Raw genomic sequence first — 25,026 nt, 5'->3', positions numbered from 1 at the left:
GTTTAGGTTGGATATTAGGAAAATCTTTTTCACTAGGAGGGTGGTAAAGCACTGGAATGGGTTACCTAGAGAGGTAGTGTAATCTCCTTCCTTAGAGGTTTTTAAGGTCAGGCTTGACAAAGCTCTGTCTGGGATGATTTAGTTGGGGATTGGTCCTGCTTTGAGCAGGGGGTTGGACTAGATGACCTCCTGAGGTCCCTTCCAACCCTGATATTCTATGATTTTATGACATAGTAGAACAGCCCTACCTCCTGTCTGACAACTCCTGTGCTGTTGAGGAGGATGAAAGTCTTGGGGTATGAGAACTTCAGGTTGGAGTGGAGGGAAATGATCCTTTAGTTGGGACCCACCTTCAAGTTGATGTCATAATATCCTCTCACCCTCAGGATATCCCTCCAGGGGCAGGGACCCCAGTCACTAGGAAAAGACAGGTGGTAGTAGTGGGAGATTTGATTATTAAAAATATAGATAGTTGGGTTTGTGAGGACTGGAAGTACCTCTTGGTGAATTGCCTGCTGGGACAAAGGTAGTATATTTAATGAGACATCTAGATGGCCTTATATGTATATGTGTATGTGTATGTATATGTATTGGGGAGGAATCAATGGTCATGGTACATGTAGTGGACATAGGGAAAACTAGGAGAGAGATCTTTGGGGCCAAATTTATGCTGCTAGGTAAGATATTAAAGTCCAGGAGTCCGTAGTGGCAGGGCCGGCTTTAGGCCGATTCGCCCGATTCCCCGGAATCGGGCCCCACGCCTTAGGTGCCTTTTTAATTATTTTTTTTACTTACCCAGTGGCAGTCTGGGGCTTTGGTGCCATTTCGGCGGTGGGGGGTCCGGTGGCATTTCGGCAGCAAGGGGTCCACTCCAGGGGTCTTCACTGACATTTTGGCAGTGGGGGGGTCCTTTGGTGCCACGGAAAACCCGGAGCAGACCCTCTGCCACCAAAGTGCCGCCAAAGCCCCGGACCGCTGCCGGGTATTCGAATTGGGCCTCGCAGTTAATAAAGCCAGCCCTGCATAGTAACATTCTCTGAAGTGCTTCCATTTCCATGTGCAGGGCCAGCAAGACAGACAGAACTACAAAGTCTCAATGCCTGGATGAGACAATGTGTAGGGAGGAGGGATTTAGGTATATTAGGAACTGGGGAAACTTTTGGAGAAGGAGGGCCTACATAGGAGGAATGGGTTCCAGCTTAACCAAAATGGAAGCAGACTTCTGGTATAAAATCTAAAAGGTTGTAGAGGATTTTTAAATTAATGGCTGACAGATGTGGAGGTACACACAGTTTGGGCAGACACATCGCTTGGACAGATTTTTTAAAGGGGGAACCCTATATCCAAATACAGAGGACAGGAAAGAAGTTGATAAGGCACAGGTAGGAGCTAGTGAGGAGCAGTCAAATTTTTAAATGGCACTTGAATGCAAGCAACTACATACTGAAAACATATAAAAGTGCTTATATACAAATGCTAGATGTCTAAATACTAAGATTAGTGAATTAGAATGCCTGGCATTAAATGAGTATATTGATGTAACAGGCATTGTGGAAACATGATGGAATGAGCATAATCAATGGGTCATGGTAATACCAGGGTACAGAATATATAGGAATGACAGAGTAGGTTGCTGTGGTGGGGAACTGGCACTATATGTTAAAGAAGCATAGACAGACAAGTTGGATGAGGTAATATCTTTTATTGGTCCAACTTTGGTTGGTGTGAGAAACAAGCTTCTCTCTCACCAACAGAAGTTGGTCCAATAAAAGATATTACCTCACCCACCTTGTCTCTCTAACGTCCTGGGCCAACACAGCTACAACTACACTGCACACACATACGCACACACACAAAAAAACCAACATCATCAGATAAGGTGAACATCTTAAATGAATCAAACTGGAACATAGAATCCCTATGGATAGAAATTCCGTGCTTGGATAATAAGGATGTAGCAATAGGAATACCAACCACCTGAACGGGATGGTGACAGTGATTGTGAAATGCTAAGGGAAGTGGTTAGAGAGGCTACGAAACCAGAAATGTAGCAATAATGGGTGATTTCAACTATCCTCAAGGTGATTGGGTAAATATCTCCTTATGGCAAGATGCAGAGATAAAATTTCTAGATACCATAAATGACTACTTCTTCGAACAGTCCTATGAGTCCAGGAACCCACAATGGGAGAGGCAATTTTGGTTTACTCCTAAGTGGAGCACAGGATCTAGTCCACAAGGTAACTATAGCTGACCCACTCAGCAGTAGTCATCATAACATAATTAAATTTCGTATCCAGATAGAGGTGGGGGGAGCCCCCCACCACTATAACATTTATCTTTTAAAAGGGGAACTACACATGAGAGAGCATGCTAGTTAAATGGAAATAATAATAATAAAAAAGGAATCACAAGTTAGAATGCCTGCAAGCAGCATGGAGACTACTTAAAAACACCACGATAGAGGTTCAGATACACTGTATACCCCAAATAAAAAAGACAGGAGGATGACCAAAAGAATGCCACCATAGTTAAACATCAGAGTAATGGAGGTTGTTAGAGGAAAAAAGGCACCCTTTAAAATTTTAAGGTTAAATCCTAATGAGGGAAGTAGGAAGGAGCACAAACTGGCCAGTAAAATGTAAATGTTTAACTAGGCTAGCCAAAAAAGAATTTGAGAAGCAACTTGCTAATGATGCTAAAACTAACAGTGTTTTTTAAGTGCATCAGAAGCAGGAAGTCTGTCAAATGGGCCATGGGGCCACTAGATGACGGAAGTGTTAAAAGTGCACTCAGGGAAGACAATACCATTGCAGAGAAACTAAATTAATTCTTTGCACTGGTCTTCACTGCAGAAGATCTGGAGGAGAGACCCACATCAAAGCTATCCTTTTGGGGCAACACATCTGAAGTACTGTCCCAAATTGATGTGTCAGTAGAATAGGTTTTAGAACAAACTGATAAACTAAACTGTAATAAGTCATCAGGACCAGATGGTATTCACCCAAGAGTTCTGAAGGAACTCATATATGAAATTGCAGAACTACTAATTGTACTATGTAACCTAACAATGAAATCAGCCTCTGTATCAGATGACTGGAAGGTAGCTAATGTAACCCTGATTTTTAAATAGGGCTCTAGAGGGGAGCCTCAAGTAAGGAGAACTGGAAGTCCTGGCACAGTCAAGGAACTTGGAACAAGGAACAAGGAATGTGATTGGAATAACAGAGACTTGGTGGGATAACTCACACGACTAGAGTACTGTCATGGATGGATATAAACTGTTCAGGAAGGACAAGCAGGGCAGAAAAGGTTGGGGAGTTGCATTGTATGTAAGAGGGGAGTATGACTGCTCAGAGCTCCAATATGAAACTGCAGAAAAACCTGAGAGTCTCTGGATTAAGTTTAGAAGTGTGAGCAACAAGGGTGATGTTGTGGTGGGAGTCTGCTATAGACCACCAGACCAGGGGGATGAGGTGGACGAGGCTTTCTTCCGGCAACTAGCAGAAGTTACTAGATTGCAGGCCTTGGTTCTCATGGGAGACTTTAATCACCCTGATATCTGCTGGGAGACAATACAGCGGTGCACAGACAATCCAGGAAGTTTTTGGAAAGTGTAGGGGACAGTTTCCTGGTGCAAGTGCTGGAGGAACCAACTAGAGACAGAGCTCTTCTTCTATTTAACACCATTATAAATAAATGCTCGATGCAAAGCGGGGTTTGGGGTGGAGGTTGACAGCTGGTGACTCCTTATGAAATAACCTTGCAATCCCCTCTTTGAGAACCCCTGCCTGAGAGGACCCCACCCTAGCAGGCCCAGCCTTCTTTGCTTAGTGGTTTAAGCATTGGCCTGTTAAACCCAGGGTGGTAAGTTCAATCCTTCAGAGGGCCATTTAGGAATCTGGGGCAAAAATCTGCCTGAGAATTAGTCCTGCTTTGAGCAGGGGGTTGGACTAGATGACCTCCTGAGGTCCCTTCCAACCCTGATATTCTATGATCCTGAGAATTTCACATAGGTAAGCACAGCTTCAGTACAAGGCAAATTGGTAGAAACTATAGTAAAGAACAGAATTATCAGACACATAGATTAACATAATTTGTTGGGGGAAGAGTCAACACAGCTTTTGTAAAGGGAAATCACACATAAAAATGTATTAGAATTCTGAATTGCATTATGTTTTAAAAAATAGGGACCGGTAAAAAGAAAGGTCTCAACTAGCATAAATTGTTGTAGCTCCATTGACTTCAGTGGAGCTGAATCAATGTACACCAGCTGAGAAATGAGCCCATAATATTTTGTGATATTAAATTAGTTACAGAACAGACAATACCAATAAGAGGAAATTATATGCTGACACAAAGCAGATTGTTAAGGCTGGATTTCTTTTTCTGAATGAAGAATCTTCTATATTTAAACCTGGAGAACTATAGGTCTAGCTGCTTTTGCTGGTCCAGGGGTCCCTCAATGGGGAGAACGAGCATTTTAATCTCTCCTTTGATAACCTCTGGTGAACAGAGTAGCATTCTTATTAGGGACAAGTGAATAGTATTGTGTGGTGGTATAATAGTAGTGTGGTCTAGTGGACAGGGCACTGGACTAGGCATTGGAAGACATGGCTTTGCATCTGATCTGTTGTCTGACCTTGGGCAAATCATTACACCTCTCTTGGATTCTTATTCCCCTCCTGCCCTTTGGCTGTCATATCTGTTTAGAATGTAAGTTCTTGGGGGAAGAGATCATCTATGAGCTTTTACAGTGCCTAGCACAGATGGATCTCGTTTTCAGTTGGGGCCTCTAGGTGCTACTTAAATACAAATGATACCCATTACCATATGACATTTGGGGTATCTCACACACATTTTTGTGTCTGAATCACTTATAAAACTAGCTCAAGTTTACAGACCAGTATTTCCTTGTAATTTAAACCTTAAGGAGTCAGATCCCCAGCAGCTGTAAATCAATGTAGCGCCATTGGTTTCAGTGGGGCTATGATGACTTGCACAAACTGGAGATCTGGCACAATATTATATCAAAGGTGAATTGATTTAAAAACTAATAATCATGAAAAAAAAAAGCTTTCCTAGCTAAAGAGAAACCGGTGAGCGCTGCATGTTTGGATTAGACCATTTCCCACCAAAAGGTAGGCTATCACATAGACATAGCTTGCATGTGGTTTGTACATCCTATATCTGTTCTTCAGTAGAAGTTTTGTCTTTGTTCCCCTCTTTTTCTTGCTGTAATTGTTTTATGTAGCCTCACAGGACAGAGGACTGGAAGGGACCTCCTGGGTCTTCCAGTCCAGACCCCTGCTAGCACAGGCAACTCTGTCATATAATCCTGTTTGTAAATTCAACATAAGAACATAAGAATGACCATACTGGGTCAGACCAAAGGTTCATCCAGCCCAGTATCCTGTCTACCGACAGTGGCCAATGCCAGGTGTCCCAGAGGGAGTGAACATAACAGGTAATGATAAAGTGATCTCTCTCCTGCCATCCATCTCCACCCTCTGACAAACAGAGGCTAGGGACACCATTCCTTACCCATCTTCAGAGAACTATCCACAATGACTACAAGATCTCCTTCCTGATTAGTTGTAGCTAAATTAGCCCCCATCACATTGTATGTATAGTTGGGGTTATTTCAATGTGCATTACTTTACATTTATCCACATGAAATTTCATTTGCCATTTTGTTGCCCAATCACTTAGTTTTGTGAGATCTTTTTGAAGTTCTTCACAGTCTGCTTTGGTCTTATCTATCTTGAGCAGTTTAGTATAATCCGCAAACTTTTCCATCTCACTGTTTACCCCTTTCTCCAGATCATTTATGAAAAAGTTGAAGAGGATTGATCCGAGGACTGACCCTTGGAGAACACCACTAGTTACCCCTCTCCATTCTGAAAATTTACCATTTATTCCTACCCTTTGTTCCCTGTCTTTTAACCAGTTCTCAATCCATGAAAGGATCTTTCCTCTTATCCCATGACAACATAATTTATGTAAGAGCCTTTGATGAGGGACCTTGTCAAAAGCTTTCTGGAAATCTAAGTACACTATGTCCACTGGATCCCCCTTGTCCACATGTTTGTTGACCCCTTCAAAGAACTCTAATAGATTAGTAAGACATGATTTCCCGTTACAGAAACCATGCTGACTTTTGTGCAACAATTTATGTTCTTCTATGTATCTGACAATTTTATTCTTTACTATTGTTTCAACTAATTTGCCTGGTACTGCCGGGATCACCTCTAGAGCCCTTTTAAAATATTGGCTATCTTCCAGTCATTGAGTACAGATGCCGATTTAAAGGACAGGTTAGAAACCCTAGTTAATAGTTCCGCAATTTCACATTTGAGTTCTTTCAGAACTCTTGTGTGAATATCGTCTGGTCCCGGTGACTTGTTACTGTTAAATTTATCAATTAATTCCAAAACCTTCTCTGGTGACACTTCAATCTGTGACAATTCCCCAAACCTGAGCTGTCCTTTGTAGGTGACAAATCTGAGGATCTCCTTAACATCCTCAGCCGTGAAGACTGAAGCAAAGAATTTATTTAGTTTCTCTGGAATTACTTTATCGTCTTTAAGTGCTTTTTTTGTATCTTGATCGTCCAGGGGCCCCACTGGTTGTTTAGCAGGCTTCCTACTTCTGATGTACTTAAAAGACATTTTGTTATTACCTTTTGAGTTTTTGGCTAGCTGTTCTTCAAACTCCTTTTTGGCTTTTCTTATTACACTTTTACACTTAATTTGGCAGTGTTTATGCTCCTTTCTATTTACCTCACTAGGATTTGATTTCCACTTTTAAAAAGATGCCTTTTTATCTCTCACTGCTTCTTTTACATGGTTGTTAAGCCACGGTGGCTGTTTTTTAGTTCTTTTACTGTGGTTTTTAATTTGGGGTATACATTTAAGATGGGCCTCTATTATGCTGTCTTTGAAAAGTGTCCATGCAGCTTGCAGGGATTTCACTCGATTCACTATCCTCATGCATCCGACGAAGTGGGTATTCACCCATGAAAGCTCATGCTCCAATACGTCTGTTAGTCTATAAGGTGCCACAGGACTCTTTGCTGCTTTTACAGATCCAGACTAACCCGGCTACCCCTCTAATACTCTATTCACTGTACCTTTTAATTTAACTAACCTCATTTTTGCATAGTTCCCCTTTCTGAAATTAAATGCCACAATGTTGGGCTGTTGAGGTGTTCTTCCCATTACAGGAATGTTAAATGTTATTATATTATGGTCACTATTTCCAAGAGGTCCTGTTATAGTTACCTCTTGGACCAGACCCTGCCTCCACTCAGGACTAAATCGAGAATTGCCTCTCCCCTTGTGGCTTCCTGTACCAGCTGCTCCAAGAAGCAGCCATTTAAAGTATTGAGAAATTTTATCTCTGCATTTCATCCTGAGGTGACATGTAGCCAGTCAATATGGGGGATAATTGAAATCCCCCACTATTATTGAGTTCTTTATTTTGATAGCCTCTCTAATCTCCCTTAGCATTTCATTGTCACTATCACTGTCCTGGTCAGGTGGTCAATAGCAGATCCCTACTGTTATATTCTTATTAGAGCATGGAATCCATAGAGATTATATGGAACATGTGGATTCATTTAAGATTTTTACTTCATTTGACTCTACATCAGGCCTGCACAACATACGGGCCGCATGTGGCCCGCGTGGGCTCACTGTGCGGCCAACGGGGGGTGAATAGGCAAGCAGCGGGGTGGGGCAAACCTATGGCTGGCTGGCCGGCGGGTTAGCGGAATGGTGAAGAGGCCAGTGGCAGGCTGGGGAATGAGGGTGGGCCAGCGGCAGAGGGTGGGGGCAGCGGCAGAAGGTAAGAGGCCAGCGGCGGGCAGGCAGATGAGCTGGCAGCAGGGGGAGCAGGCAAGCCAGTGGTGGACAGGCAGGTGAGCTGGCGGCGGCAGCGGTGGCAGCAGGGGTGGGGGTGAGTAGGCAGCCGGGAGGGTGGAGGGCTGAGGAGGCGAGTGGGTGGGCAGTGGTGGGGGGGCAGGTGAGCTGGCGGTGGGGGAGGGAGGCTGAGGAGGCGAGTGGGTGGCAGGGAGTGAGTAGGCGAGCTGGGGGAGGTGGGGGCCTGAGGATGTGAGTGGGTGGGCAGTGGCGGAGGGGCAGGTGAGCTGGCAGCAGGGGAGGGGGGGGCTGAGGAAGCAAGCGGGCGGGCATTGGCGAGGGGGCTGCGGAGGCAAGTGGATGGTGGGGGGTGAGTAGGTGAGTCAGGGGGATGGGGAGATGATGAGCCGGGTGGGCAGTGGCGGGTGGGGGTGGGGCTTTGTACTTGGGGAAGGCGGTGAGGAGGCAAGCAGCGAGTTGGTTGCAGACCTGTTCTACTGATCTTGTCTCTCATAAAAATTGGTCCTTTTTGAGGCTTTTCTCTAGGTGGGGGTTGTCCCAGTGCTGCAAAGAGGGTGTTCCCAAAGGAAGGTGCTTGCTTCTATCCCCCTGAGGCCATCAGTATGTCTGCTCTTCTCTAGTCAGCCCACTTGACAAGTTTAATTGCCCTTGGTCTGGCTCCCATCCCCTCTCCAAGGGTTGCAGCTGTCTGGAGGTGCCGGCCTTCCATGCCTTCCTCGTTCACACCTCATTCATTCAACAGGGCAATTGATTACAAAGTGGGGGGAAGATCTTATTCTACTTCTAGCAAAAAGACATTTTTCTTTTACCTTAATTATACTGCCTTGGGGCCCGCTATAACATATTACCGAGGTTCAATACCGCAGTTTCGGCGGGGTGGTGCTGGGGAAGGAGGGTTTATTTCTGAAGGGTGGGTGGCACCTGGGTGTGTGTGTGTTTGTTTCCGTAGGGCCAGGTGGCACTGGGGGATGTTTGTGTTTTGGGGGGCTGGGCGGCGCTGAGGGGAGTGTTTCAGGGGGGCCAGTGGATTTTGGCCCTCAGCTGTTTTCTTTAGAGTAATAAGTCCCTCGCTGCTTTACAAGTTGTGCAGGCCTGCTCTACATTTTCTTTCACATGTAGTGCCACTCTCCCTGCTCCCCCTGCATGACCTGTCTGTCCTTCCGATATATTTTGTTCCCCGGAATGATTGTGTCCCATTGATTGTCCCTACTCCACCAGGTTTCTGTGATGCCTATTATATCAGTATCCTCCTTTAACATGAGGCACCCTAGTTCATCCATCTTATTATTTAGTCTTCTAGCATTTGTGTACAAGCACTTTAAAAAATTGTCACGGTTAATTTGTCTGCCCTTTTCTAATGTGTCAGATTCTTTTTTATGTGAATATTTCTTGTCTGCTCTGGAACACACTTCATCCTCTTTCATCCTCTCCTCCTGACTAAAACCTAGAGAATCTCTATCAATAGACTCTCCTCTGAGAGAAGTTTCTGTCCGATCCGCATGCTCCTCTGCAGCAATCAGCTTTCCCCCATCTCTTAGTTTAAAAACTGCTCTGCAACCTTTTTAATGTTAAGTGCCAGCAGTCTGGATCCACTTTGGTTTAGGTGGAGCCCATCCTTCCTGCATAGGCTCCCCCATTCCCAAAGTTTCCCCAGTTCCTAATAAATCTAAACCCCTCCTCTCTACGCCATAATCTCATCCATGCATTGAGACTCTGAAGCTCTACCTGCCTACCTGGCCCTGTGCGTGGAACTGGAAGCATTTCTGAGAATGCTACCATAGAGGTCCTGGATTTCAGTCTCTTTCCTAGCAGCCTAAATTTGGCCTCCAGGATGTCTCTCCTATGCTTCCCTATGTCATTGGTACCTACATGTACCACAACCATACTGCCCACTCTCTATTTTTCACTCATTTGTTCATTTGGACATTTTCCCTCCTCTCTCTCTCTGCTGCTTTTTTCAGACTTGCCTAAGCAGACCACAGCTCCTACCACATTGGATTTGGAGTCCAGATCTCATACACATAACGAATTGGCTGGGCTCCATATTAAGTAAAATGAGTTTGCCCATTGCTATTCTGGTTATTGTGAGCAGAAGAGAAGGGGTTGTAAGCTAAATGACTTTGAGGTTTGTTCTTCCTGCCCAGTCTAATGAATTACTTTAGACTCACCATGAAGCGTGAATGGGATGAAAGATGAAGTTCATGAGCTGGTTCACTGCAACTCATGGTATGTTAACTGCAAAGAGAAACAGACTTAGTGGGGTTTCTTGGCCTCAGTTTATCCTTACATGTCTTGCATTCTTATGTAATTAAGTTAATTTGAAAACAGAATCTCAATGTAGTACTAGATGAGGCATTGCTCAGGAAATTTATGAGTCTTGCTCTGCTGCCACTGCCTCAGTGGGAACAAGAGCAGAGTCAATTAGCAGCCATATGCCAGAGCATACACTATTGTAGCCCTGAAAAAAGGCTACTAGATACTGAATAGAAAGCACCTATGACAGGTCTAGTCTTGCCAATAGGTTCAGTTACTGAACTTCTACCTGCTCATTAGCTTGCCTTTCTCTAACCATCATTTATTTCCTGACAGACGATGTTGTAAAACCCTTCCATAGCTCCACAACACAAGGCCGAGTCCTCTGGACTGACAGAACAGTAACTGGTGCGCCAAAAAAAAAAAAATTGCATCTATTGCTAAGTTCCTTACAAGATTAACTGTACTACTGAAAAAACAAGACAGTTTCTAGCACAAAATGTTCATCTTGGAATTAGAGTTGATCAACACAGCATTGCATTCCACTTTAAACTACTAGGGCTCAACTGTGAGCCACAGTACTCACCCATACAAGACAGTAACATAGATCTTAATTCCATTGCTTGGGCTGCCTGTACCATGGGTCACTGAGGGGGAGGGAGGCTGGCAGGGGAAGGGGAAGAGGGACTACCTGCATAGGGAAACTGCTCTTCTTCTGTGCAGGAGGGCAGAAAGTTAGAGAATGCATCCCACCCCCAAGTGCTTCCCAGCACTGCTGAGAAGCATAGAGAGGGGAGTAGTCTGTGCCAGTTATAGAGCTGGTATAGAATACTTTCTCCAGGATGGATCAAGAGGGTGAAAGAGGGTACCAGAAAGAGTCACAGTCTGCTTGTTGGGCAGCAAAGGACCACGTTCATGCCCCTCGTGAATAGCAAAAGTGAGTAAAAATCCAGTCATGTGCAACTTTCCAACATCCTGACATATTGTTGACTATTTGTCTCATTATTTTTTTAGTATTTCCCAAGAATACAATGTTTCTTAGTTGAGAGTTGTCGGGATAAGAATGATAGATGCAATTCAGTATTAAATATACTAACAGTTCATGGGTTAAAAGGATAACATAATAAACATATTTCCCTAACTTGCACTTGAATGAGTGTTTACATTCTGGACTGCAGAAGAAACAAAGTCTGATTAATGGAGCTACTCTGGTAGTTTTCACATTATCTGATCAAATGCCTTTTTCTGAACATAAATGTCATAACATAACTCAAATGTATATTTTACAAAGTTGTCGGTAAGGTTACTTGCTGTCTGTGAGTCATTTATAATGAACTGGATTAGGTCTTCTATTCCATTTGGTTTGCATAACTCTAAAATTGATAAATTTAGGGCATCATTGCTTTTGCCTGCCTCTCTGTGATTTCAGAATGACTGAATTATGTACAAAGATATTACACTAGATATAACAAAATCACAAAACAAAACAGGACCCAAAACAAATTAGATAAGTAGGAGATATTGATAAATTGATTTTTCATATATTCAGACTAATACACTCTAAACTAAATGGAGGATTTCAAAAGCCCTGAAAAAATCCAATGGCTCTCAGAATTTGGCTCAGAAAGCACAAGATGATACTTAAAAGTCTGGCCACAGCTGTTGATTTGGTTCAAATGTACACACTGTCATACCATAGTATGACTGATGGACTAAGATGTGATGAGTCAATGCATCTGGTGAAAAAAATGAAAAGAATGTAGTTCTCAATATCACATTTAAAGAGATGTTGACTTTTGGATGAGAAGATTTAAAGGACCTGGAGATTGCTCTAGGAAAGGTTGAATGGTTTCTTGAAATATTTCTGTGATCTGGGTAGGAAAACAGGGATGAAGTGGGAGTCTGTGAAAGACAGTCCTCGGAGAATATTTTTTTTTAAAATAAATTCATTAGCTCATTACTCAGAACAGGGATCAAAGGTGGGATTCTGCAGGTAGGAGGAGATGAACAATATTTAAAAGTACTTTAAAATATGTCCATTTCTGCTCTGATGCAGCGTCAAAATATAAGCCTCTTGGAGAAGTTTTGAAGAATGTGTGGGCATGCTTTAAAAGTAACAAGTAACTTTAGTTAGTGTTTCCTTAGGCTCATGATTGGGAGAACACATTCCAGCCATCACCCCTCAGGTCTTCTGTAACAGAGGGAGGAATACCAAGGATAACATTTGTACAATCAGGTTTTGTTTTTAGGGCAGAACACATACTTACAGTCTTCTGTGATCAATTTAAGTACTGAAATGGAATAAGAAAAGGCAATAAAACCTGGCCATCATGTGCCAGAAAAAAAATTAATCTGAAATTATATATGAAACATGCTGTGTAATACACATGGTTAAAGAGTATGGACTTCGAGACGGATGCTTTAAATGCCTTGAATAATGAGGGAGTGCCATTGTCTGCAGTGGTGCTCATACCATTTCGGTGGAACTGTTTTAAAACCCAGCTGTCACATAGTTGAGTCCAACTTAATTTGTTTGACCAGGACATATCAGTTTTCAGATCCTTTTTAATATTCACTTACCTACACCAGAGAAAGATATACTAAATCTTGTTAATTTTATTTTATCTTATCTTCAATAACCGTGTATTTGTATTTTACAAGGAATTTACAGACTGGTGCCCAGGTCAGTACACATGTACATAAAGAGATGGATAACCAGGTAAAAAAATTGAATGTGTGGACACACACTTTCTTTTGATACAGCATTGTCATACCTAGTTGGGTGCACTGGCAATTGTTGCCACATTCTTGTATTCACATAGAGAATTAGGCTTCTGTTGCAGCATTCATTATGACACTTATCTATGGTTAGGTGCACAGCAGATGCTGTATGAATTATATTTATTGCTAAGTTTGTGGCTTGCTATTATGCACAGGTGTACTGTTATGGGCTGGCGGGTCAACATCCTTCCTGAGTGCCAATGCAAACATTATTTTGTATTGTAGAGTATTCATTAAAGACAAATGGCCTCCACACCACTCTTGGGATTGTCAAAACTGAATTACGATTTGCTCGTAATATTTTATATTTCTTGTTTTTTCTTTAGCCGATCTCAAGGGAAGTGTTTTCTTTCATGAACCATACAGTAATGTGTTTCCTGGGATGGTTGTTAATATCTCAAACAAGCATTTCCCATTGTTATAAAGGTTTGGGGGTCTGTTCACAGGTACAGAATAGCTCATTTGTTATTAAAATGGTATGGCAGGTTTTCTGTAACTTTGTGGACGTGTAACAAATGGTTTGGATTTATGATCAATGGCAATACTTATGATCAACTTCTTTATATAGGGCCTGATCCAAGTACAATGAAAATCAGTGCTTAGGTGTCTCAAATTGGGCACCCAAAATTAGTACACTAGTAGATTTGGGTCTTAATCTCTCTGATCCAGATCCTGAAAGGCATTTACAGGATCCAAGCCCCAGTTCAACAGGTCTAAAATGGGAGTGATAATATCATCTAATCTCACAGTAGTGTTGTGAAGACAGATTTATTAATATTCATGAGACACTTAATACTGTGGTGAGAGCACTTGACAAATGCCCAGGAGGAAATTAATAATTTTGTACTCAGTGAAGGATTTGAATGGTGGATTTTAAATAGGGCCTGAGGCTAGACATTGGATGAGGAAGATGAAAGGTAATATTAAATAACTACTCCATTACTGATGAGGCAGGGGTCCTGTAGCAAAATAGTATGTGATCATGTAATTAACAACTGTATCATAATGCATATGGACAAGGGAGCTGAATTACAGTTTCACCAGCACCCTGGAGTATGACCATCCTAACTTTTGAATGCTTCACTTTTCATCCTTACATTACAAAGAATGGTAATTTCTTTGAATGTCGTCTATATTAGGGAAAGGTTCAGAATTAAATAAATTATTTAGTAACGAGTATGTAAAACCATTTCATACTAACTGCCTTTGAGTTTTCTAGATGTTTTACACATTTTAGGCCAGATCCCTCAGCTGTGTAAATTAACGTAGCTCCAAGACTTCTATGAGCTACCACTCTGCACCAACTGAGAATCTGGCCCAAAGTCTTCCCTGATGCAAACTCCTTTTCTAGTTATATACGTAGCATGGTTCTAGTGATTAAAAAGGTGGCTTTCCTTTCTCTGGTCCCAATACAGAAAAGTATCCCTGCACAGGAAAGCATGTAAACACATGCTTAAAGCTAAATACATATTTAGCAGAACAGGGGCTTCTCAGTCTGCCTGGAACCACCACCCAATTGTGTTAGGGACCGCTCTGCTACTAGAGGTGCTGTCTTTTGGATTAGACACAAGCCTGAAGTCCTGTTCCACTGATGGCCTGCTCAGGGCCCCTTAAGAACTCCACATCACAGTCCAAAAGTAATTTAAACACTCCCCTTCCAAGGTCCAACTTATTTAGTCCTCACACATATTGGCTTTCTCGGTCCAGCCTCAGTTCAGTGGCTTTCTCCTTGAGTCAAGAGTCCCCAGCCCTCCTTCCCAGAGCTGGGTTCCATTCTAACTCTTTCCCTGTAGGAGCCAGACTGGCTCCCTGCCACATTAATCTGCAGCTTCTACCTCAGGCCAGCTGCAATTCCCCAGGTTCTGTCTTTCCTGGAACTTCTAGCTGTAACTAGATGGAGTCTTACTGGCTCCCACTCAAGACCCTCTATGTCTCACACCCACTGCAGGGGTAGAGGGACAGGGCTAGCTGACCCAAGGCTTCCCGGCCCTTAAAGGGGAAGGCCACCTTGTTACATAATCTGACACTTTTATCAACAGTAAGGGGATCTGAAATCTGTTCTAGGCAAATCCCAAAACTGGCTCAAAACATTCTGTCCACTTGAAGTTTCCTTGCAGTTTCAACTGAAGAAGGTATTCCTCACTTCTAGCTCCAAACTAATGAACGGCATTGCTGTATACTGTTAAACATACCTCAGAGTAGCTATACTTTATGGGTGGAAGGAGGAAACTGAGCGATATTATTATTATTTATTAAAATCTTTTATATAATGCTTTAATCAGTATATCTCAAGTATTTTGCAAAGGAGGTAAGTATCATTACCCCATTTTTCAGATGGGGAAACTGAGGCATAAGGAGGTGAAAGACACATCCAAGGTTACCCAGTGGCAGAGATGGGACTAGAACCCGAGGCTCCCACGCCCCAGTACCACGTGCTAGCCACTAGCCACAACACTGCCAAAAGGTCAGCTTAAAATACCCACAATTCTTTGGGTCATTTGCAATGAAAAATGAAAGGTGCTATACAAATGCAAGATAATTATCAAAGATAAAATCATAATCATATAATATATATTCTGTTTCCAGATCACAGGCAGCATTCAAAAATAGACGAGAAGGATAAATATACTGGCTTATATACACGTCATGCATAACAGAACTATCTGAAATACTGGGCCAATGATTTTCCAAGATAAATAAATTATCACATTTCTTTTATCACTCTTACACAGCGATATCCTTCAAAGATTGTTTTTAATATGACATTCCTATTCCTTGCTTGCCAATGCTTGGAACACATTGAAACCATCTGTAATATTGCCAGGGGTAAGTAGTCCTCAAACTTCTATAAGTCTACATTAAAAGTATTGCAGGCGCTTCAAAAAAACCTGTTAAAGTAGAGAATTGTATGAAGATTTGTACATATTCTATAATGTACAAGACTTGGCCTCTTTGCACAAATATGAGTGCATCCAGATGGGTGTACCACTCAAATAGTGGTGCAGACACCCAAGCCCATGAGGTTTTCTTAAAAGTAATAAAATGTTTCAAAAAATAAATTGTGTTGGCGTATTTTTGGTCTGAATTATAAATTTTTATCTTTTGAGGGAAGCATCCCAATTTGTGGATGATCATTTCAGATTTAAAATGTTACCTTAAATGGTACAATATATATAAAAATGCTGGCCTCCCTTCTGGTTTCTTTGAGGAATTCTCCTAACCTCTCCTTCATTACGGGAGGTGTCATTCTGCTCTTTGTTATGTCTCTCCCCTGCCTCCCTCTTGATTCACCCAGTCCTATCACTTCATAGTCTTATTTATGACTATGACCCTTCTGCCCGTCTGAGTTGGCAGCAACAAGGGCCGGGTTCAGTATCTAGGGGTTCCATTTCCATAACACAATGCAAAACCGGCTCGAGCCCCCCCCCCCCAGTGACTTGGGACAATTACATACTACCCCCCGGGCTCCTCTAAGAGGCAATGAAGCCTCTTGCAAGCATGGAGTCTGGGTGTAGCAAAATCCTTTTAATAAAGGAGGGAAACAATGTGGCATTATGTTGGGGAAACACCACAAACAGGATTCATAACACAAACCATGAGCAAAAGACCCAGCCCCAAGTAAGTTTGGCAGTGTCCTTTTCCCCTCAGGGTCTTAAGTCCAACAACCCAAAAGATCACCCCAAAGTCCCAAAAGTCTAACACCCCAAAAGTCTCTTGAGTCCAGCAACCCAAAAATCACCCAAAAGTCCAACAACTCAAAAGTCTCTGTCCCTGGTCAGTGCAGCCCCAGAGTTCAAAAGTTTATCTGCAGAGTTTTACCTCCCCAGCCTGGGTGGAAATGGGTTGGGGGAAGGTGCGCGCAGGGTGTTAAGGGGCACCTTACATGGTCCTTGCCGACTGCCCTGCCTCTCCATGGGGCTCTGCTGCAGCCTTCACCACGAGCCACTCCACTCCACCAGCCATCCCGTGAGCCGCTCCAGCCATCCCACGAACTGCTCCGCTCTGCCCCTCTTTGCTCCACTTGCCGTCCCATGGGCTGCTCCAACTATCCCACAAACTGCTCCGCTCCATTCCACTTGCTGTCCCTTGGGCCGCTCCAACCATCCTGCAACCATCCACTGCTCAGCTCTGCCAGCCGCTTAGCAATATATCTTCAGGCTCCCCCACTAGTTCACACAGCACTAAGTTATCTCAGCTCTTAGTAGGGAACCCCCAGTGCCCACCATTAGCCCAAAGCAAATTCAGCACAGCAGCCTGTAACTAGACTCTTAATAGAATCAAAATTAGCTCTGCTATTCAACAGTGGAGAGAGGAGACACAATTGGTGTTTTAGGCCCTCAAAAGGGGCTTATCCTATCAGGTGCAAATACCTGTCACCAGCCCGCCCGCCCGCTCACTCGCTCAATTCACTGGGTTTTGGAACCCATGTCCCTTCTCTAGTGAGTGCTACTTAGTTGATGGTGAGTCCCTCTGTCATAAAACAGTTCCATTGGCCTTAACTCACATAATCAGGGTAACAACACTTTATTCTTCCTGCCCCAATAACAGAGAAACTGGGGATCCAACAGCAGTCAAAGTGACCATTTGGGTGGCTGTGGGCTCATGCTAGGCGGGGTGGGTGTGCTTATGCAAACAAGACCAGCCCCTGAAGTTCTTTTCCACAACTCACCACAATTCACCACCAGATGTCAGGGTAGAGCTCATCCTGACTCTGCTTACATTCATATACTTTCCCTTCCATCTCCGGCCTCTCAGACCCACCTCTGTTGTCTCCTGCCTCCTATTTTTCCTCTCTCCATTCTCATATTCTTTACATTTTCTCTGCCTGCTATCCCAGTATCCAGCCCCTTCCTTCTCTTCCCTTTCCTCTGAGTCTGCTGCACCTCACATCCTCCATCCTGTCCTTCCTTAATTCTGTTTTGTGTGCAGTCTCCTTCCCTACCCTACTGTCTTTCCCCTCCCCAATACCCTCCATATTCAACCTCCCTGCTGCCCACATTCTTCTACCTCTTAGTACCAATCTCTGTCATGTCATTAGCCCCTGCCCTCCTCTTCTGTCCCCATATAACCTTGTTTTCATAACCTCCTCCTCAGACACCACCTTTTTCACCCTCCAGTGTCCCTATCTGACCTGAAGTCTATTTACCTGCCTCTCTACCATACTGCTAAGCACAACACTGGGTTCTTTGTCCCTAGTGAGGGTACCAACCCTGGATAAAGTGGGAGGGTTGGGCGATGGCCTGTCAAGCCATCTCTGTAAAACATCTCTAGCTTCGACACAGAGAAGAAAAGGACATAAAGCTTTGTCTGCTTTGGCCGTTTCATGTACTACTCACAATAGAACCAAACTTCAATATTCATCTAAATCTTCTACTACATGATGGTTCTTCCATAAATCAGATATGGGGGAGGTGCCTGATATAAAGAAGGTATATCTGTTTCTGCAGTGATGTCAGTATATAAGGATGGGAGCATGGCATGTTCAATCATTAAGACCTGTCAGAAAAATAACTCTCCTGGCTGAAGAGCTGGAAAGGCTGAATGAATGGGTGTAGTTTGGGGGGATAGGAGGGGCTTCCTCCCACCAAATGCAAGCCTCAGGCCAGCCTGGAACTTGTCCACCCATGTTCAACCCATTGGCCTGATTAGAGCTGCCCACTGAAATATAGAAGTCAAACTATGCCTATGGTTGAATGAATATACCGGTATATATGGCATGTAGGAGATATGGTGGAATTTGAAGACTGAGAGCACATCTCTGACTCATAGTGGTCAGACCTTTAGATTGTTGTATGCCTCTGATACACCTAATAGACACTCAGGGGCTGCTCTGGTTTTGCTCCTGGGGGCACAGTCTGCACTACTGATTTGGCAGGCTTATTCTCCACCCCTGATAGCTTCCATTTTTTGTTTGAAGGTGGGATGTATGGTAGTTATTAGTACATATGCACCACATGATGCAAGGCATGATCCTGAGATTCTTTTTATGACAATAGGTGACATTGTATCTAATATGTCACCCCAAGTTCATATTGTCATTTTAGGATAAATGAACATGAGATTTGCCCATGATAGAACTGGATTTGAATTGGTATTGGTACCACACAGCTGGAAGAGAGATTCAATAATGGCACGTATCTATACAAATTTGAATTTGTATAGATACGTGGATTTGAATTGGTACTGGGACCACACAGCTGGAGAGAGATCCAATAATGGCACGTATCTATACAAATTTACATACAGTCATGGACTATTTTAATGGGTTTTGCATATGAAATGTCATAAGTATACATTTTAATATCGATAAGGTGACAATGCAACCTTGGATCCACGGTCTAGTTTGGAAACCCTTGACTAAACTCATCCAGGATGTTCATATATTTCAGAGGGTTGATCTTGCTCTGGAATCTGATCATCAACTTCTAATAGCAACAATGTTCTGTTTAATAAAGTTGCATAGGTAAGTATCTACTGCATCAAAATGCTTCAACATTGATAAGCTTCATGATGAAGTGATCACTAATAGTCATGCAGTAGAAATTTGCAGCACAAATTCTATATTGAATGGGCAGCTGTCTACCTTGGAGGAAGAGTTGACTGTATTTCTGGAATCTATTATAAAGACTACTGGAGAACAAATGGGACTAATGAGAATGAAAAAGCAACATTACAGATGATGCCATCAAATTGTGGGAGAAAAAAAAGATGTAGTAAAGAATTGATGTACTGGAAGGTCAGAGTCAAGTCAGTGAAGAGAAGAGGAAATGGGTAATTAAGAAAAATAAATGTCTTGAAGAAGCAGTCAAGAAGGCCTGTTGGAATCATCATAGTCAATGGTGGAACAGTATGATCCAGTGTATTGAGGACTCTGAAAGTCATAGCCAGAAATGTGTATTTGAGACTCTGAAGGTCCCACCTAGATATTCATTCTTGTGATTTTCACCAGTTAAGGATAAAAATGAAAACTTAAGCACTGACAAGAGTATATTTGTGAAATAATGAACAGATACCCACCAAAATATAAATTGCAACTTAATCCAAAAGTGAAACTAGTAAAAAACAGACCAGTGACATTAGAGGAAGTGATGCTTGTGGTCAAACAGTTATGAAATGATTAAATCACCTGGTTTTGACAATAGTTCATGAGAACTGCTAAGAAATGGAGGCCCAGATTTAGTTCAATGGCTTCAAAGATTGGTCTTAAAAGTTTGGGAAACTGGTGACATTACAGATAATTGGACAAGGGCTGTATTATCACCTTTTTCATAAAAGAAGAGTGATCAGCTTGCTCTAATTATAGGGGAATAATGCTGCTGTCAGTCCCAGGGAAGGTGTTTACAATCATACTACTGAATCAACCCAAACACTGTCTCAACCCCAGAATGAGAGACATCCAATGTGGTTTCCATTCAGGTCAATCTGCAATCCATGTTATATATGCTCTATGGAATGTTATTGTAAAATGATTAAAAAGTCACGTCAGATTAATCTTGCATCAACTGCATTTTAGTATCTTCAAAAGCCTCCATTTGAGCAGTGGGAAGTTTGTGTGACAACTAAGATATGAGAGCTCAATGCGATATTGATGGCAACCTGTTATATGGAGTAGAAACATGGCTGCTAAAAACAGCCAATGAGAGGAAACTAAATAGTTTTCAGTGTCAAAAGTTATGGCATATCCTTAACATCTTTTTGTTCGATTTTAAGAACATAAGAACGGCCATATTGGGTCCAACCAAAGGTCCATCTAGCCCAGTATCCTGTCTTCCTATAGTGGCCAATGCCAGGTTCCCCAGAGAGAATAACAGAACGGGCAATCATCAAGTGATCCATCCCTTGTTGCCCATTCCCAGCTTCTGGCAAACAGAGGCTAGGGACACCATCCCTGCCCATCCTGGCTAACAGCCATTGATGGACCTATCTGCCAACAATTTGATTTTGTCACAGATGAGGAGATATGTAGATGATCCCAGCTAATTGCAGTCTTGCACCCACTGAGAAAAAGACTACAGCAATGGTGGGTTAATGTTCAATGTGCAAAAGAAGGTATGCTTTTAATCTAAGGTTTATACAGCTGAGGTTGAAGACTGTAGAGCACGAGAATGACTATGTATGAGGTTGGAAGAATCAATTTTGAGGGATTTAAGAAGCCTAAATCTTCCCATACTGATTCTTGCCAAAGGAAGACCATGATAGAAGACCATGGGCAAGAGCCCATTCTAGATAGAAGTTCATTCTACACTCCACCATCACTACATTATAAGAATGTGAATCTGCTACTGTTGATTACCATACCTCTTCCCTCAGAGTCCCTTCCTATGCCCACAATTTCTCCTGCAACTCAGGCTGCCTCTCTGCATTCCAGTTTCCTTCCACCCTGTCACCACTCTCTCCTACTGGGACATACATAATGATGAATGGGGTGGCCATGTTCACTGAGGACATTACGGATTCTGTTCAACTAAGAACAATGGGAAACAGCAGACATCTTTATTAAGGGGAGCCTCACTTACATCTGCAAAGGCTGTAGGCAAATGACCAGTGTCATGTGACAATGGTAAAGAAATACAGAGAGTTGCTTTCTTCTAACGCTGATTAAGCAACTTTGTTACAATAAGGAAAATAGTATTATCCCTAAAGCTACTTTGTCCATCTCCTTCTGATTCACTATAGAGCTTCTGCCAAGAATCCTGCCTGGTCCCACATCCTTGGCTTCCTGCTATAGGTGTAAATGAACAGCACACATATCCCCACATTTCTCCCTTTCATCTAAATAAAGAAATAACAGATATTATTTAAGAGAAAATTATAGATGTAGATGAGTTACCAGTGGCATTCAGCCAGATCAGATTTTCATTCTGCTATTACAGATTTGTTGAGGGTTTTGCCTAGCTGATTTACTTGGATTATCTATTCTGTAAAATGTAGACATATTCAAAACAGGTTTTGTTCTCATTTCAATAAGATTATCACTCTTCATTAAGGCTGTGGAGTGAGTACCATTGTTTGCTCTTAGGATCAGACAGCAATTCAAATGGGTTTGGAGTCAGCTTAAGATGTTGTCTATTTTGTACTGGAACAGCACAAAACTCCAAGAGAGGATCCTGGAATCAGATCTTTTAGGCCACTGACTATGCCAATATATAATGTAGAAAACAAATATTGTCACAGTCTTAATTCCCTGTATCTGCTTTTGAAGGTAGATGCAACACTGAGGTTCCAACTAGTGCAGGCCCACCTTCTCAAATAGACCAGTCATGAGAGGATTTCACCCCGTGCTCTGAGCCTACCACTGGGTCCCAGTCCATTTCAAGTACCAATTAAAAACCTTGATCCTGATCTTCAAAACCATCGGTAGGTGTGGAACCACCTACCTCAGTGACCAGGTCTCCTTCCATGATCTTCCAAGACAGCTGTGCTCCTCTGGAACCAGGCTGCTTACAAAGCAAAACCCAAGTTGAAGAATGTCTGAGTTGAGGATTAAGCATTCCTGATCAAGAAGCTTTGGCTGTGGGAGAGTTTCCAGAAACATCAGAGTAGTCCAGAGTTTTAGCACTTTGGGGACAGATTGCAAGGTACTCTCCTCTTTTATGGAGTGCTTCCACCATAACTAGCATGATGACGAGTTTAAAAAAAAAAGAGTTTTGCTCAGTCTTCTTTAACCAGTGAGGGGAGAAAAGCAGAACTTTGTGAAATCTATTCGGGATTTAATTTATCAGGGAAATATTTAGATGCTGCAATAATGGGGAGTACAGAAAATCCCACAATAGTCAGGTTTGAAGCTGAACTTTATTTCATATATATGGCTGCAGCTATTGGTGATACTAGAGGTCAACATCAGTTTGTTTTAAGTGTGTTCCCCTGAATAGCATTAGTCTTTGTCTACATTTGGCCTTGATTATATTTTCTTAGCTCAGATTCATCCAACACATCATTTATCTTACTGTTGATAAAAAAAGACTAAAATTTTCAAGTATTTGATACTTTGTGTCTTTGACTCTTTGGGTCAGTTCTTTAAACAAAATAAATAAAAATTCTATTGGTTCAGAACGGTACAGACTTACTAATATAAAATGACACATTATTCTGAATTAGAAACGAGTGGGTCAGATCCTCTGCTGGTGCAAATTGCTATAATCCAGTCAAACAACACTGATTTATGCTAGCTGAATATTTGGTACAAAATGTTGATTGTATAATAAAGCCAGGTAAGTGTTTCAGTTTGTTACTTGGGTCTGATTGTTTTTGGACCAGTTGAGTGAGAGATTGTAACTGGGACCCAGGCATTCCCAAATCTTAATCTCACCTGTGTCACTGATTTAGTGTGTGCTCTTGGCCTAGTCTCTTCACTTCTTTCTGTGTTGCAGTTCCCTGACTGACATGTTTTCAGTGTAAATTGGTCAACTTTGTACAATGCTTTAAAGGAATAAAGGGTTATTTTTGCTTTGCTGATTTGTGGTTTGACTGACATTTTTGCATAAATGTATTTTGTTTTGTATGTCTATGAGCACACGTGCGTACAGTACACACACACACACACACACACACACACATATGGATGGGGTGATAGAAAAAGGAGTGAGGGGAAGTCATGGCTCTGTGGAGCCATCTCCTGTGGCTGTGCTGTGACTCAGGATGAGGGTGGCTAGCCATGGTTTGACCCTTTCGGAGTAGGTTATGTTGTGTTGCGAACCTATCAGATCTCACCAGTTAACTAGTATTGAGCTGGCTGAGTAGGCGGACGTGAGATCTCCAAGAAATTGTGAGGGGCTACAGGAAGCTGCGATGGAGATTCAGCAGCTGGAACTCCTGCCTCTGAATCAGGTATTAACCAACATCACAGCAATGTGATACTAGGAGGTGGAGTCTTTCAAGAGAAGGGGCCATGCTATTAGAGGTTTCATTTCCTGACTGTTTGTGATCACTTGTTGCTTTACTTAAGAACAATTAAATTAATTCATGTGTGCTATCCAAATACCCATTCTGGTTTTCTCATAGCTGCCTTTTTTCCACTGATGGATCTTACCCCCTGCCCCTACCCCTTCTTCACATTACTCCTTCTTCTGCTTTCCTCACACATGGTCCCCTCCAACCCTTCGCCATGGCTCCTTCACATGTCTCCCCAGTCTGCATTAGGAGGACTAATGACTGCCGTAGGCCTGGGTCCCACCTCCATATGCTTGTCAAGCTTCAGTGGGAACCGCCCACCCCCACTCCCACTGACTACATCTGAGTCAGCTGCATGAGGTACAGCTGACAGCCAGCTACTTGAATCTGACAGTTAAGAGGGGAGGGAAGCCGCTGAGCAGACAGGACTGTACTAGCATTATTTTCCTGCAGTGCTCCCCTCACCTAGAAGATGGGTGTAAAGAAGCAACCCATTGCCTCTTCCCCTCTGGGCTGAGGCATTGCTATTGCTGCCTAGGAAATGTGCCTTCCCATAGGTTAGGGTGATCAGATGTCCTGATTTTATAGGGACAGTCCCGATATTCGGTGCTTTTTCTTATATAGGCGCCTATTACCCCCCACCCCATCCTGATTTTTCACACTTTCTATCTGGTCACCCTACCATATGTGCACCTCTCCTATCCCAGTTCCACTGCCTCCTTGTCTCCGTTCCATTTGGAACTTGCCACTTGCTCCCTTCCTCAGACAGAATTTACCAGTGTCTTTTCCTACTTCTGCAGGTGCTTCCTTTCCCTTGGCCTAGATGCCAGTAGTCTTGGAACACTGGCTGGGGCAGCAATCACCCAGGATTGCCATATACTGGCTGTTAATGGCTATGGTTTCATAGCAGCAGCAGCAGCTGCCCCTCAGTGGCAAGTGAAATGATTCCCAGCTACATATAGGGTCAAACCCTGCTTGACTTGTTCATTCAGGTAGTCTCATTGATTTGGTTTGTAAAACATGTTGGGATCCATTTGCATGAGCTGCATGATAAGAACAAAATAACAGCCATACTGGGTGAAACTAAAGGTCCATCTAGCCCAATATCGTCTTACGACAGTGGCCAATGCTGGGTGCCCCAGAGGGAATGAACAGAACAGATAATCATCAAGTGATCCATCCCCTGTCACTCATTCCCAGCTTCTGGCAAACAGAGGAT

General features: G+C 42.8%; 1 long non-coding RNA gene across 1 annotated transcript; it reads left to right on the top strand.

Moving 5' to 3' along the window:
• The first annotated feature begins 331 nt into the window (after positions 1 to 331).
• Positions 332 to 15,595, top strand: LOC120398279. The gene is made up of 4 exons (XR_005594292.1): positions 332 to 526; positions 12,798 to 12,855; positions 15,252 to 15,381; positions 15,504 to 15,595. It is a non-coding gene; the product is annotated as an uncharacterized LOC120398279 (long non-coding RNA).
• The last annotated feature ends 9,431 nt before the right edge of the window (positions 15,596 to 25,026 follow it).

Source organism: Mauremys reevesii, linkage group 1 (genome assembly GCF_016161935.1).
Source record: "Mauremys reevesii isolate NIE-2019 linkage group 1, ASM1616193v1, whole genome shotgun sequence".
NCBI lineage: Eukaryota > Metazoa > Chordata > Testudines > Geoemydidae > Mauremys > Mauremys reevesii.
This window is presented reverse-complemented; position numbering and strand designations above follow the sequence as displayed.